General features: G+C 34.8%; 1 non-coding gene across 1 annotated transcript; it reads right to left on the reverse strand.

Annotated features, from left to right (window-relative positions):
- Positions 1–6,109: 6,109 nt before the first annotated feature.
- Positions 6,110–6,182, reverse strand: TRNAA-CGC (transfer RNA alanine (anticodon CGC)). The gene has a single exon. It is a non-coding gene; the product is annotated as a tRNA-Ala (tRNA).
- Between the last annotated feature and the right edge of the window lie 11,625 nt (positions 6,183–17,807).

Consider the following 17,807-nt stretch of genomic DNA (forward strand, 5'->3'; position numbering starts at 1 on the left):
TATTTCAAATTTATTAGTATGTTTAATTATTCCCATCTCATATCATTTTCAGATACACCGATTTTCAGATCTGAAACATAGGTACTTACTTCCCTTTTGATCTACCGACATTAATGGGCTGAACTTCTTGTTTACATTAAAATGCCAGTACAAAACCCCTAAAGAGAGAACAAGCCCATATCATATAATTTAATCAACATTATCAAGGATTTACACCAGCAGTTTCATACATATTAATGGCATGCAGATGGTATTAATCAACCAACTGGCAAAATAATATTTAAATAAAGTATGAAGGACTTTTCCGTTATTGGAAGCAGTTAAATGTAGATTTCTGATATGCATACTAAAGTCTCTCAGGATTAAACCTTCCCTCAGCTAATTAGCTACGAATTCTGTTCATAATTTCATTCTGTGGATTTTGCCTCATTCATTACGAATACAATATTTAAATAAACTGTTGTGTAATCTCCATGCGATACTGAAGGCAAATGATCATGATTCTATGAGCATTCGAGCATATCTGAAAATTGTCTAATTGTTAACGGATTCGACAATTGATATTAATTAGAATTTCGCTTGAAGCACTCGAAAATCTCAACTGAATTGCAAGTGTATCTAATATGATTTTCTGACAAAGCTATTCCACAAGCATTTGTTTTATAGTTACAGCTAAAATGTGAAATACTCACGTTCAAGTATGTAATCCTATAAAGCTGTTAGTAGAGATCTCTGGAAATCTAATAATTCAGCATTATCATTTATTCAAAGAATGTGCCTTAAAATAGATTCATGTTGATGCCTTGACTGAAGTGAAGAACAGTATCCTTTATATTGACTGTAATTAAGGATTTCTCTGAAATACTGATAGAAGATATCAGATGAAAGGATTATTAGAAGAGAGTAGTTTTGAATTAATGTTTTAATTTTATACGTAGTAATACACGAGTCATACTATATATACTCAGTAATATAACAATATACTCAGTAATATAACATATATACTCAGTATATAACAATTTTATGAAACTTAGTAAGGTTCAAAACTTAATTTCAAATTCTGCACGCATTAGATTGCCTGAATTGCGGAGGCTATCTGCTCATGAGAAGAGATGCCTTTGGGAAGTAATTTTAAGGGAAACTGAATCTTATTCACATTTCGCGTTGTAGAAACCGAAAAAATTACCTTGTAAATAGTACATGATTTTAAATCGAGTCGAGCTACCAGTTTTCATCGATTCCACCACTAGGCCAGTGAAAGGGTCAAACTTTATACGGATTTATATGATTTAAAAAACGTGAAGAGTTAAACATAAGTTAGAACATATTTCTGAAGTAGTTGGAGAATGAGATAGATTTAAATATAATAATGCAGCAACAGGGGAAAATAACAAACAGTTTGTTAAAGTGTTTAGTTTAGTTAAGCCATTATTTGAATTTTACTATTCTACTTTTCGTTAACTCTCGTCAAGATGTAAATGAAATTTACGTGTGTGTAAGAACGTTCTTTCCCTTTGCAGGAACTTTGGCAGCGATACTGACATTTGTGATGTTTCCTCTTCCAGCTTTGAAGCTTACGTTATCCGGTGTTCATCTTTTTGTTGGCCAATCGCTGACGCATTTCGTTAGAATTAACCCTTTCCGGCACACTACCTTTTATAGTCGGAGATTTGATTAAAAAAAAGGTAGGCAGTCTAATTAGGCCTACAGGAGTACGCAAGTAAAATTTTGTGACGATAACACTTATCGTTTTAATTCTGCGGGTGTGACCAACGTGGCACACTGATTGAATAGAGCTTCGAAAAGAGTGCTGAAACGAGCATTGTTGTCAATGAACTGACCGATGAGATGCAGAGAAACAAAGAATACAGACTTTCAGTTGTCCTAGATTATCGGTGAGTCTGGTCTGGGCACACCTAAGGTTCGCCGTTTGATTTTAGGCAAGATTTCAAGGTAAAAATTTAAAACTAATATAGAATAAGGAGATTAGCATACAGCCAAAAAAATAACATAGAAATTTTTTTTCAAACAATTCCTTTTATACCCTAAAAAAATCTGGAAGATTTCTTTGAAAAATGAGGGTCTTAAAAAACTAAACATGGCTCAAATATATGGACTGGTTTGTGTTGAGCTGCCATCTGCTATAAATAAAGAAGGGTCAGAGTAACCTATAAATCCTTTCTCATTCAATTTTTCTGTGCATACAGAAGGAAAGTTTTAGGCGTGTCCAGACCGGACACACTGTGCCGCAAAAGGTTAAACCAATTCTTGCTAGACGTTTGCACATGAGATTCTCTAGCGTTAATTTTACTTTGAATTTAATCCAAGGTCTGTGTTAACAGAAATCCTGCAAGCTGCAGAGATTTGTATTGTAACTGCAAGCCGTGCACCTATTTTCAGCTTAAAGTTTCAAATAAAAAAGTTCCTTAAACCTTTTATATCTGCCACTGCTTTCATAGATGGGGTGATAAGTCGCCTGACAGTTTCAGGGGGATCCAAGTTAATTAAAGAGTGGATGGAATCTTACAGTTTGATTATTTAAGTAAACTGAGAATTACAACTCTGTATTTTTCAGTTAGAAGGAATTATCACAATTTCCTATACCTGTTCTCGTTGTGTTGTAAGATCGAGTTCATTCAGCTATCATAAACTGTTACTAGGTCTACCCTAAGTGTTGACCCTTGAGAATTCTCGCCCAGACTTAAAGATGAACACATTCAGACGAAGGACGCAAAAGACCATTTTTGTTGAACACAGTTTAATTTACAGATAGCACAGGTGTACGTGCTTACAAACACCGACCACCTGCGCTGAAAACTTAAAGATAATTTAACACTAAATTTAATGGTAAAGACTCATGCGAGACTACTCAATTCAATTTAAGCTAACAGACTGACTCAGAAGCCTACACCGCCAGAATAACTCTGTGGCAAGAATGCGTAGCCAATATTTAGATTAACTGCTGGAATAAAATAGCAACGTGCACTTACATTAGCGAAATCACGCTCTGTCTAACCTTTTCGCTCCAACAATTTAAATACTGTCGCCCTTCCTAACTCATTTATACTCTGGCAAGGAAACGCGAGGGAAATAAGAGAGAGTAGGAAAGGTTCAAAAAATAAAATAACCATTAGTAAAAATAAACAGTAAACCTTACAGTGTAAATCCGATTAGTATGCCCGGTTAGCAACTGGGAGATCCGTCGTTCGAATCGCAACTAGGGCATAGGCGATTTCTCAAGCTTGCCGATTCCTAAAAACCTTAAAATACCTGTACGCAATTTAGTACTAATTAATGTGTTGCAATGGGAAAAAATATGCTATTAAAAATAAATGGACATACTTAATTTTACCGAGAAGCGCCGGTATGTTTTGCAAATTTTCGCTGAGATTATGACAAAGCCACTTTATAATTACACTAGCGTTAATAATTAGATTTGTTTTAAAGATGCAATATACAAACTATCTTTAGCGATGATTACAGAAAATAAGTTTGAAAAGCCTTAGATAAAGGAATGCATATATTATTAAAAAAAAACATTAGTAGAACTATTATATTTTTTGGAGCAAGAAACATGAAAAGTCAAGTGTGGTCTTACCGAGATTCTTATCTGGTTCTTCCGACTGCTAGCCGGACATGCTACCATTGATATTAGTTATACACCGTGAGCAGTGAAGAAGAGGAAAATTCCTTATTATGGCCCATTTAAAAGGCAACTGGAAAAAAAGGACACTTAATCCCTTAATTTTTGTCGGAAAGAATTTGTGTCCACCAGATATCAGTCATGCACTACTGTAGAGCTATTAGCGTTTTCCTTAGCCCCCCCTTCCCGGAGCAGGTGACAGGTGACGGAAGACGGGGACGCCTGGTGTTTAACAGTGGTAAACAGGCATATGTCCCACGCCTTCCCCTGTGTAGGAGCAGCAACTTTATTTAAATTAATAAAAGTATTTACAGTGCAACAAGAGCAGATGAGTGATTGTGTTAGATTGCAGTTCAGGATACATTAGCATGTCATAAATAGTCAAGTGCAAGACATAAAAAAAGCGTCTTAAATAAAAAAAAGAAAAACGAAAACAACACATTAATTACATAAACATAAGGCGTAATTAGATACCAATACTCTTCACTCAATACATAAACTTAAGCATATTGCCAATGCGTGATAGTGTTGTATATTGGGAATATTGAGGTATCTAGAGATACTATACTTACTACAGGGTGTACAGACAGTGAACGAAAGCTTAGTAAAAGCATGATACTTGATAAAATACAGGACAAAATACATGCAATGCATTGATACAATACATGAGACACGGAATACATTGATAAAATACAAGAGACATGAAATACATTGATAAAATACATGAAACATGATGCAACTTTAGAAATAGTACACAACACTAAAAATGTGATATACAGAGCGGAATACGTATACAAAGGTATTAACAGAATACAAAACAGAAGATAGTGCATTAAAGATTTAAGTACAATGGATATATACATAATGCGCAGATGCTATTGCAAAGATAATTTGAGTATTATAGAATTTGCGCAGTTCGTATAAATTCCAGGAACAAATGTTATAATGAATGCAGATACATTGTTACATGTGCAAGAGCTAATACTTGAAGGAAGAATGCGCTGAGACACTGATGGACGCTGATAGAGCTGAGACACTGAGGGATTGGTGCACTACTGGGTACTGATGATAAAATACATTTATTGGTGTATTAATGACGAACTGAGAGGCGATTGCCGGATTCAGTGAGGAGAGCAGATGTCCTGACCCATCGACCTAGTGATGCTGACAATTTTACAAATTTTGGATATTGCAGGCTTATGTGTAATAATAAATCTGTTAAAAGCTTCTCTATTGGAGGTTTGGCTGGGGAGATGATGAGCAGTTGTCAATTCACATTCATAGAGGTAGTGATCCGGGGTGCCGTGACCTCCGCAGACGCATTGGTCAGTTAGAGATATGTTGCGTTGAAAGAAGTAGCTGGGAAATGGGCCATGACCTGTTATGAATTGTGTAAGAGGTGCAATGGCGAAGTGCCTTTCTGTGCTGACTTTGGGTATAAAGTCAAAGGTGCGTCTTCCCCCTTCCCGGAGCAGAAGAAGGGTGAAAAATCAGCGATGCCGTCTCTAGGATTCAAAGTCTGGATCTTCCAATGGTTGGTTAGATATGTTACCAATTACACCACGAAAACAAGGAGCAGTGAAGACGAAATTCCTTATACTAAGTCATGTTGCTAGAAGGAAAAGATTAGTGCAGTATCATAATTAACTGTTGATTTATTATATTTTATTTACTTCAGTGAAAAGTTAGATAGAATTATTATTTGCCTGTTTATTCTACACGAAAAGTAAATTAAAACATTTCAGTTTCTTGATTTTGTTTCAGCATGTTCAAACAAACTGCTTGAGTTTAGGAAATTTAAACAGAGCTTTGCATAATTTCCCAGTTACGTTCAACAGAACGTGCTTTAGCTTCGAAATGCTGCTCAGGTTTAGAATTACCGTTTGTGAGCTTCAAGTTTATTCTCGTATTAAGGGCTTAAAGTTTAATATTTTTAAAACTGTTCGTGTAGAACAGAAACAAATATATAAAGCTTAGTACATTAGATTCAAATTCAGGAATTAATTTCGTAAAGGAAGCTGCTGCACTAAAATAGTAGGAAATTTGTTTTGGGAAAATTGTACTTAAGACTAGTTTTCGGATACTATTTTGTAAGCATTTGTCGAAACAAAAAAGCAAAAAAATAGGAAACGCACAATCGCCGGGAAAACAAAATATGTTATGGTATAAAAACAAAGCTAACCTGTAGTTTATCATTGAGATATAACAAAAAAAAAAAAAAAAAAAAAAAAAAAAAAAAACGGTACTGTTGTGTTTGAAAAGTGTTAGTCTTGCGTAAAGCGATGAAACCTGAAAAGTAAATGATCGAAGATACTGGACATTATTAGATACTGGATGCATTTGATCGGATTTTTTTTTTCAAAATATGTGCATAGATCTCCAAAAGCAGAATGAATGTCCCCTAAAATTTTATTACCTTGTAGAGACATTAGGTGTTTAGAAGTAGAAGACATGATAAAAGTGCAATGCCCTCGCAGGGACTCGAATCACGGACCTCTCGAATGCGCGTCGAGCGTGCTGACCACTACACCACGAAGGCATACTAAGAAGGCTGGAGAAATACCTTCTAACCTATATAACTTTATTTTATTTCAATTATGTCTTGAATTAAATTCAAGAGTTCCTAAAACGATATGAATTATGTTTATCATGATCTGAAATTTTCGTTTATTTCGATCTGGAAATTTCTATTTTTATGACCATTGAAAACTTCCGAAATTGAGGTAGCATTCATCACCGAATGTAAAAATCTGTTCATTATGTAATTATTGCGCGTGTCAAATATGAGTCAGAGAGAACTGTACCTGAAGTACAAAAGATGTTAGGGATTAGAGAATAATATGGCACAAAGGTATACTAAAATGATAAAAACTGTTGAAGTTATTTGCATTGAATTTTTATTTATTAAACATATTATCATTAGCTACCATTTCTGATTTGTTTTCGGAAGAAAAACAATATCCGATCCAATAAAGTCTAGTAAATTAAAATATTGCAGGTGCCCATGCATAGGCATTTCTCCCATCTAGATTCGCGGGATCCCATCCCATATTCGCGGGAAGCGTCTACTGGTACAATATCTTTGCACTAAAAACCGTATCTTAAAGTACAGCAAACGCCTTTAATATTTGGGAAAAGTATCGAGCAATACTATGTAACTGAATTTGTTTAAGTGTATTGTTGAATGCCCATTGCTGAAAAAATGTCAAAATATTTCTTTCAGAGCAGCTATACGACCCAAATTAAACTATCTTTTCTCTAAATCAAAGGATGTAGAATATACACCTTTATGTCAATTAGGACGCTAAAGAGGAAAAGGAAAAGAAAAAAATAATATCAAGAAAATCAGTAACAAAATCTCAACGGAACTTTGCGAAATAAATGTAGCATGGTTTTAGGTAGAAATAAAACAAAAGATGAACTACAGTGATGTCTGAAAGAGATGTAAAATAATGGCATCAAACTGTCAAACGTGTTTGAAGATAAAATGAATGCAATGAGAAACAAAGAACAATTCAAACCTCTACCCAGTACGGAACAGATGATTATGTTCTTGTCCAACTTCAGCAGAAAATAAGAAAGTACAAATTATTTTATCTGGATTTCTTTCCTTAGGGACTCTTATTACGGGGATTTCTGCTTTTTTTAATGTAAGAGTATATTTTTATATGAGTCAGAGAAGCTAGTTCAACGCGACGAAGATAATATTGTTCCGAAAATACCTAACGCAATCGAATTGGAAAATCTCGTTGATGTAAAATTTTTCTTTCTCGTACCTCAAAACAGATTTCTCTTTCTCAATACAGTCGCTATCTAAACTAATATCACCTATTGGTAGTAACAATTTAAGCATATTTCTTTTGGAACTGAACAAAACAAAGATTGGCTTTTGAAATTTTATATACAAAGAGTTATTTTCCATTAAATCCTTGAACAAAAATATTTTACAATATATATATGTGATGTACCAGCTTTTGTCCGGAATCAATATATTGGTGAAGAAATATAGATGTATTCGTAGCTTAAATTATCAGACGATAAGTTTAAAAAACAGGATCCATTTATTATTGGTCGGGAGAAATAGCAATATTATTGGCGGAGCTTCTAAGAAATGACTTCAGCCTCGTCAGCCATTCCAATTCGCTTTAAATATCTCCAGAACATTCTATAACTGTACGTGTAGAAAAGGCGGGAAAAACAACTTGACTACGGGGCTGTGGATTTAATTCCACGTACTTTCAATTAAGAGACCGTCGCCATTAAAAATGAAAAGAATATACAGTTAGAATTTTAAGTGTATTTTTAACTTGTAGTTCTTGAGTAGTGAAGACTTCTTTTAATTTTCCTTTATTCATTTCTAAAGCAGACAATTAGCCAGAAATTAATTAATTTTGTTTGGTCGGTTTAAAAACAAATTTTATCATCCAACACGTCGCCACTAATAGCATACTTTATATTCAAAGTATGCTATATTCAAAGTATGCTTAGTTACTTTATATTCAAGGGAGATAATATATTCAATAATCTACTAGAATATATATATGTAATAATAAAATTCCATAGTCAAGAATACACTTAAAATTCTAACTGTATGTTCTTTTCATTTTTAATGGCGATGGTCTCTTATTTGAAAGTACGTGTAATTAAATCCACAGCCCCGTAGTCGTTTTTTCCGCCTTTTCTTACACGTGCAGTTATAGAATGTTCTGGAGATATTTAAAGCGAACTGGAATGGCTGACGTCATTTCTTGGAAGCTCCGCCCTTCCAGAGGCTATAAAAGGACTCGCAAAAGAATATCGGGGTCTTTTTCTTTAATGTAACGATGCAGTAAACTTCATACAAAAAGTTATTAGTAATTCTTTTTTATTTACTCCGGAGATCAGATTTTTGTAATTGCTATTTCTCCTGAATAATAATAAATGGATCCTGTTTTTTAAACTTATCGTCTGATAATTTAAGCTACGACTACATCTATGATTCTTCACTAATCTATTTATTCCGGACAAAAGCTGGTACATCACATATATATAATAGTAATAAATTTAGAACCAAAACCACAGAGAAAGACATGAAAGAAATGAAATTTACAATAAGTAAAATCCCTAAATGTCCCAATAAAATGTAAAATAACACATCAGCTCAGTGCTTTGAAACCAGAAGAAATCCCGAAAACATCAGAATTACATAAAAATACACATAAAAAGGGAAAAGAAGTACAATTAAAATCTGACTCAACGTTATCGAGAGGAGGTATATCAGATTCAATTGAATCTCTCATCCTAGGAAAAACACTGTGTTTCTGTTCATCCAAAATCAGCTGATAAATATTTAAAATTTTTTAATTACAATAGTTCATCCGAAAATTCTGAATGCCTCCCCTATACAGTCGCCTCCCTTTCATATGAAACAAAAATACACGAAAACAAATTTAAATGAAATAAATTCAACACGTAATAAAGCAAAAGTAAAATATATGCTATTTACTAATATTAAAATAAAAATAAATAATTACAATTTACAGTTAACTGAGAACAAAAATTTTACCAATTTTTTAACTGTTACAGTTATTATACTAAACAACAATTAAAAAACCGCATGGTAATTGCATAAGCTCTAATGAACTTAATTATGCAGGTTCGAGGGCCAGTATATGAAGCTAAGCTATCTTAAAGGATGTTAACTCGGGCTCCATGACAAGCGACTTTTCTGCCCATCTTACTGAGCCGAGATTAAAAAAAAAAAAAAAAAAAAAAAACGCACAATCTAATAATTTATAAGACTACATCTTTTTTATTCCCGTAACGGTAGGAATCTAGAAGTTAATTCAGAAACTAAATTAAAATTCGCCTCTAATTAAATACTAAAGCAAATTGTCATATATCTTCCGCGATTCATGTATAAGGTATTTCTCCCACTTTCCTTGGGTGCCTTCGTGGTATAGTGGTTCTGCACGCTGGGCCGGTATTCCAGAGGTCCGTGGTTCGATTCCCGGCGAAGGCGTTTGCTATTTTTCATCTTTTCGGCTTCCAAAAATCCTAATCTCTCTACAATGGCGCCCGAACTAAAAGGGTTGTGGATGATGACTCTCCACATCGAGGATTTGACGATTGGGTCCCCTAAAAACCCCAGTCGCCCTTTAAAAAGGTGAGTATATAAGGTATTTATCCTGCTTCCCTAGCAAGCCTTCGTGGTATAGTGCTTCTGCACGCTGGGCCGGTATTGCAGAGGTCCGTGGTTCGATTCCCGGCGAAGGCATTGCTAATTTTTCATCTCTCCGGCTTTCTCAAATTACATAATGTCTATGCACATGGACCAGTCAAGGTGTTTATAAACGAATGGTGTGGTTTTAAAAATGAATAATAAATGGATGTATCACTAGTAAAAGGTAAACCTTACAGCATAAGCAGCGGCGACTGTAAAAGCTTTTGATGCATTAATCACTGTCCTTTAATATGCGCACCCTTGGTCACCCAACACACATCTATACGGTAATCAAATTCCTTCCATACTTAGTGGAGCATGTCCGTGACGATCACCAGCGCATGCTTTATCCGGGCACAAACTTCCTCAAGGAACACGGGCATTGGCGGTACATACTGTCATGACGTGATCACCACGCATGCGCAGTTTAGCCGAACAGCCTGCAACGCCTCTCTCTCATGAGACTTACTAGAGAAGAGTAGTTAGTAGGTAGTAGCGAAGTAAAGAAGAAAACGTGTTGTATGTCAGCTTAGATGCAAGATACGAAGTGATACTTGTGTGTTAATCGTTTGTACTTATTATTTTTTATTTGTGTGTTAATAAAGTTTTGTGCTGTTAAAATGGCTGTTTTATGCAACGCACACAATACGATACGTCTACGGTAGGAAGTAAATACATATCCAGAAGCTACACGCCCAAGAAAAAGAAGGATATGACACATACTAAACTCGATCTTTACTAAACCCCCCAAGAAAGAAATCGCATGGAGTTAAATCCGACAAATGGGGTGGCCAGGGAAGAAGTTTGTTGTGTACTGTTGCAGCACGTCCAATCCGGCGTTGGTGAAGAACACGATTAAGGAGCTCTTGTATATCCCTGTGAAAATGGGGTATCACTAGTAAAAGGCAAACCTTACAGCATAAGCAGCGGCGACTGTAAAAGCTTTCGATGCATTAATCACTGTCCTTTAATATGTGCACCCTTGGTCACCCAACACACATCTATACGGTAATCAAATTCCTTCCATACTTAGTGGATCATGTCCGTGACGATCACCAGCGCATGCTTTATCCGGGCACAAACTTCCTCAAGGAACACGGGAATTGGCGGTACATACTTAACTCGATCTTTACCAAACCCCCAAAGAAAGAAATCGCATGGAGTTAAATCCTACACATGGGGTGGCCAGGGAAGAAGTTTGTTGTGTACTGTTGCAGCACGTCCAATCCGGCGTTGGTGAAGAACACGATTAAGGAGCTCTTGTATATCCCTGTGAAAATGGGGCGGAGCGCCACCCAGTTGCAAAATGTAATCATCATAATTTAGCTAGGTTAAAACCAGGTTCCAATGAAATGAGTCACATAGTCACAATTTCTTGTTCGAAGAAAAATAGCCCGTGCACTATCTCGCTGGACACCGCAGAGGAAACGCGCACGAAACTCACGCTGCACTCAAACCGCATTTCTGGATACCTAAAAACGGAGCACAAAGAAACGTTCCTGTTGCATCGCCATCTTGGAAACTGACGGTGCGGCTGCGTAGTAAGCATGACGCTGCACTCAAACCGCATTTCTGGATACCTAAAAACGGAGCACAAAGAAACGTTCCTGTTGCATCGCCATCTTGGAAACTGACGGTGCGGCTGCGTAGTAAGCCTGACGCTGCACTCAAACCGCATTTCTGGATACCTAAAAACGGAGCACAAAGAAACGTTCCTGTTGCATCGCCATCTTGGAAACAAACTGACGGTGCGGCTGCGTAGTAAGCATGACAAACACATAGCAGGTAGCACATGAGAAACTTGTACAGTTACCAATGCTTAAGGCGTAGGTTTTACATTGGTGAGATAATACATCGATTTATTATTTAAGCATTAATTACTGGAACAACAAAAGCAATACTGCTTTTGGAATTCAGATATATTTAAATGTATGAAATGCATGCACGTGTTTTATTGCTTTTCAAGTATGATGATAAAACTAAATAATACTGCACGCATAGCTGATTGTTTGGCCTGCTTTTAGTTTTAAAGGAAAGACACATTTTATTGGTTTTATGCATTTGTAAGATTATATTCACTATGGATCAATTTCTAAATAGCAAATAACTTTTTCTAAATTTTCTTTAATTACATTGGAAAATTCTGAGCTTAAAGAAATTTGAATAACAATGCTTAAGGGTAGAGAGAAAAATATATTTTTTTAAAAAGAGAGAGATTTCATTAACTTCCAGTTAAGAACACGCTGAAAGCTATTTCTTTAAAATACAGGTATCTAAGGAAAAGTGTAGTATTACAGAAAGTGTATAGAATGAGGATTTTAATAAATTCCCAAGCATTCTGATTTTCTTCAAATGAAAACTGATCAGAATCAGAATTATATTTATGCAACGGTACAATATTAACGTATATATGATTTTTATTTTTAATATTGAAATTAAAGAATGATGCAGAAAATTTTGTACTTCAGTCATAAATGTTATAAATACCTCTAAGTAACTAGATGTAAGTACTTTAGGTACTTACGTATTATCGCAACCAGGTTGACGCGATTAGTAAGTTTGAGTAAAAAAGTATGAATAGAAAGAAAATGTACATTTATTAATTACAGATAATTTTTAATACAGTTTTTTATATTATTTTGTTTTAAAATATAAAATAGCAATTAAACCCTTCCGGTTTCGAATTTGAATAAGTTGCAGAATTATTTTTTCGGCGGAAATCTTTTGGCTATTGCTTTTAGCACTGATTGAAAACCGTATTCGCCATAACCATGTACACGTCGACTTATTTTTACTTCAAAAAACATCCCAGAATTGCACAAAAATGGCACTGCGCACACTCTTGACTTTATCCATGTACACTGCTATTTTCTCATAAATTACAAAAATTTGCACGAAAATGCAGGAAAATTTTGTGAATCTCCACATGCTCTTTTTACAAAACTACGTATACCACGTAAGGTTGCCATAAGTAGGGTCGCCAAATTTGGCAATTTATGCGAATTTTGGCCTGGTTGCGTTAATACGTAAGTACCGTACTTTATTACATAAATTACAAAATACACAGTCTTGTAATCGTAACATTGTGTAAATTGTAATCGTCTTTTAAACGTGTAATAGTATGACATAATGATAACATGTATGAAATAGTATCCTATAATCTTCATACAAAATCATTTTAAAATCATGTTTAACTGGGAAAAAAGTATTACTATATTTGATAGTCTTTAAGAGTTAATGTAAAGGTAGACTCTCCAAAATTAATTGGAGGAAAAAACCCTGAACATTAGTACAATAGTTTCTTTCTAAGTTTAATAGGCCCACCAGCGGCCGAGCGGTAAAATCGCTGAACACTGGTAGTGTTATGTTAAAAGTTTCGACACCAAGGTTAAATAGTTTACTTCTAGGTACCAGTTATATCTGAAATTCCTATATTGTTAAATGTTAAATATGAAACTACTTGCCGTTAAAGGGAGTGATCGTATAGTGAAACGTGTACAGCATTTTTTTGCGTTGTGAAAAAAAAATGCATTCCGGGACCGCGCCGTGAGAGGATCGAAAACATAAAACATATACAAGATATAAAGGAAAAATTCATATTAAATATATAAAGAAAACATACTGTAAGAGGTTCCAGATTAAATATCAGTTTTATTCAATTACAACACAATAAGAAAAATCTTAACCTCATCTGAGAGTCTGTTCATTTAAATTCATAAAAAAAACTTAAGGTTTTGTCTGGTGATTTAAAAGAAAGGAAAGGGAAACAATTTATGGCCTGAGAGTTAAATTTTAGATTCGACGTTGTTTTTACTGCTAAGGACGTTTTTGAAAAAACTTGCCTAAAGTTCCAACTCACCAAAAAAAATACTTATCTTGAGTGGACATCTTGAAGTGGAGGAGAGCTCATATCTTAGCTCTATCCTTACGTCACTTGGCAAATCCGCAAGCCAGAAACTCGAACGGCACGACAATAAATTACATCAGCTATACCCTCAAATCTTACGCCTGCTACTGGTTTCCATAGAAGAAAATTATTCCCACTGGAAGCAAGAGAACAGCTTACACCGCACGGCTGTCTGCCTAGACTCTCAGCTCCACCAAGGAAAACGTAGACAATTAAGCTAGGCATTTTAGAGAACGGCTAACGCAGGCTTCCAGTTGTCTAAGGTGACATAATTCCTTCTGTTTTCAAGTCGGAGTTCAGAGGACATCGTCCTGACTTTTGCCGATACAGATAGAGACCCAAGTCTCTGTTAATTTTTTTGTTATTCGCTCAACAGTTTTTTTTCTTCGCATTTTTGAGAAAACCCGCGGCCGGGGAGCATAATTGCCGCTCCCCGCCGGAAGCACTGCTCGATGCCGACTAAATCTTTTCCTTTCTCCTTCGCAACACCCACAAGTTTTTTCTGTCTCCGTCAACAAGTCCGTCAAGCCCGAAAGTCAGCGAATCCAAGCAGTGAGTGCCTAAGCGAGTCCAGAGTAAGTGTGTAAGAGAGTCTCGCCTCTTAACCAAAACGCGGCCGGGGAGCATATTTGCCGCTCCGGAAAACACCTCTCGGAGTCACTTACATTTTGTCCAGCAAGCCCAAAAATCAGCGAGTCAGTCCGAGAGTCAGCCAAAAGTAAGTGTGTATCCAACTCGAATTTCCAGTCCAGAGTAAGTGTGTCTCGCCTCTTAACCAACGCGGCCGGGGAGCATATTTGCCGCTCCCCGCCGGAAAACCTTTCTCGTCGTAATTACATTTTGTCCAGCAAGCCCGAAAATCAGCGAGTCAGTCAGAGAGTGCCTAAGCGAGTCCAGAGTAAGTCTGTCTCGCCTCTTAACCAAACGCGGCCGGGGAGCATATTTGCCGCTCCCCGCCGGGAAAACCTTTCTTCGTACTTTCCTCTCTTAAGGTCAACTAACAATGAAAATTCTTTCTCGAACATTCTAAAGCGCGCGAAATCATGACTTGGCGAAAATTGCCTCCCTTTCCCTGCTTCTTTCACAATGAATAAAAGTTTGTACAAGATTTACAAATAGAGGAAAATAAATAATACTCTTTTAAACTAAATAATATTTCCAGAAGCATCTGTTTTTCCCCAAAATTAAAGCCTTAAATTAAATAATTCAGAATCAAAATAAAATTTAAATTTCCATAAATCATAAAATCATTCACCTAATTTTTTTATAACGCTATCAGATAATTTCTCTACATAACAGTAGTTCGGTCAGAGGTTCGAATCCCGCGAACGGGCTGGCTGCATGGGCGTTTTCGTGGTTTTCCCCATGTGTAACGTGTATACGAGCCAGTTTCCCTTAGAAAGTCCTCCACGAAGGCATTCCTCCTCTTAGGCAGATAGCCGTCGAGGCTTTGCCATAATCACACACACAATTTCTAAGTTTAATATCATCGAAACATATCACTTGTATAGATGATTTGTTGTTGTCTATAACTTAAAGAATATAAGAAACAATTTCATTAAAACATTTTTTTGAATTAGAAAAAGAAAATTTCACGTACAGCTTTGACAAAAAATAGTCCTCTATTACTTTTCCATAAAATATGAGGTATGAGCCAAATTACCTTTGCTACTACGTTTTCAGTTTTACCATTACGAAAAGTTAAATTATTACTTATGATTGTATCTTTTTGTCAAAACTACTTCATTTCACTTTTATATGTTAGATCATGAATAATTATTAAACAGGAAATAAAAAGCAGCATATGAAATTACAAATTCCTACTCAAATCTTTCGCCGCTTTATTTTTTTAAAAAGGAATATGATATTATTTTCTTTACTTTTTTACACTTGCATAACTTGAATAATTACAATTGGGCGAGAAATAATTACAGTCGGCTGAAGAAACAAATTTATTTTATAAAACTGGTAGATAAACAAAAGCAAAAAAAAATATTTAAATTGAATTCATCGTATCCAATTAATTAGATTCAAGTTATTAAGAATTTGAATTACAGAGAAAAACTAATTTCATTAATATAATTACCGAGATATCGTGCAAATACATGACATATATAAAAAAAGAAATTCATGATTAGATTTTTGAAAATTAATAAAGTTTCTTGGAATAATATAGATAATAGATGCTTTCTCTAATGAAACAAAGGTAATGGATGCTTTCTTTAAAGTAACTGAAATTTCCTGTATCGTATGAAATAACGTTAGAATAGCAATTTGCCATACATATGGAGCTTGATAAGAGATAAAGAAATAAACAATGTTATGTAGTTAAGTGCAACAAAGTAAAATAGTAATTGAGGAAAAGAGAGATATTTATTTTCTTGAGGATTAAGTTCATCGGAGACAAAGCTTTTATTGCCGAACGTTAAGATCTGAGAAACAATTCGTTTTTAAATAATTACATCCTATCAAGGACTAACATTGATAATGAAGCTCTTTCATAATGGCTAACTGGTTATTTTAATAATTCCTGTCTTATTTTAAATCCTCCGGAAGGGAACGATTTTAGTGTACTTGAGGGATTTGTGAGATATATGGTTTTTCTTACAAAGTTACACGCTCCACAGATTGCATTTTATCGCTCTAAACTATTATTATGACAGAGATTTAACCGTGAAGCTAAAGTACGATTTCCGAAAAGAGCGATTATTGTACAATCAAGATTTAGTTGAAAATTTTGAAGGAACATGGTACTAGCATAATCTTTTGTTTATCTTCCTGTCTGAAACTGAGTACTCTAGACTAAGCGAGTGGCATAAACTAAAGTTATGAGAAATACGTCGAACATGATATTTGCAGTTTTAAAGACCAGCTTAAGTGGAATTAACTTCTTCGATTTATTAAGTAGATTAAAGCAAATGCATCAAAAATCTTCAATGATACTTTAATTACACCATCAGATATTCATCAGACTTCATTAATTTTTCAAATTTGAAACAGCTCTAAGTAGCTATGATATTGAGTATTTTAACCTCATCAGCTGTTTAACATCAGAGAGTTGTCCCGTAGATGTTTCATATAAATTAATTTTAAAATAATTCGTTATGATTTCATATCTGAATATCTGCATATTATCATTCTACATAATACATATACATAAGTATATTTTATTTTTAAATTTATAACAGGGCTGGCTAAGCTCCTTGACAAGCTTAGCCATTTTTCAAAATTTGAAATATTTCCCGAGCAGCAACTAAATACGTATTTAAAAGGTATGCAAAAAAGGTATTAAAATTTTTTTTACAGAAATTATATTTATTGAAAACATATAAATAAAAGTACAAAATATGTGTATTGAATCTAAATATTAAAAATTAAACACATTTATTTTACTTCTCTTGATAATGCTTTAAAATTTGGTGAAAAACTGGTGACAGCACTTCTCAGTAATTCTTTGAGATGCTGGTTAGTTAATACTGATCGGTGTTTGGATTTCACGAATTTTAAAGTGGAATAAAAGGATTCACATAAGTAAATTGTTCCGAATTTTGAAATAATTCGACAAGCAGCCTTTTTTAATTCAGGATACTTCGATTCTGGTACAAATTTTCAAAATTCAAAAATCGTCGTCGACTTATTTTTTAATTGCAGAGCTTGATCTTCTTGAATCTCTCTTAATTCTAATTCTCCAGATGCTTTTTGGGTCATAATTATATTGGAAATGGAAAACTCACCTTGAATTATGTTAATTTCAAATGGATTCAGAAAAAAATCAAGAGACGATGGACGGAAATGAAATTTGTTACAACGTTGCACTTAGTCTTTCATATTTGTTGTCTGTAATTTAAAAGACATTTTGAAACACATACGGAACGATAATATAAAATATAATAACATAAAAATGAAAAGGGAACTGGGGTACATTTATCGAGAGCCACAAATAATCCTTCAGAGAGCCGCAGGTTGGCCACCCCTGATTTATAAACTGAAATGACTTCTGGTTTCAATTTTATTCTAGGTTTTATTCTTATAAGCAGCCGTAAGGTATTACGCCA

The sequence above is a fragment of the Stegodyphus dumicola genome, chromosome X1 (genome assembly GCF_044657685.1).
Source record: "Stegodyphus dumicola isolate Sdum_Otavi_A_Nest chromosome X1, ASM4465768v1".
Lineage (NCBI taxonomy): Eukaryota > Metazoa > Arthropoda > Arachnida > Araneae > Eresidae > Stegodyphus > Stegodyphus dumicola.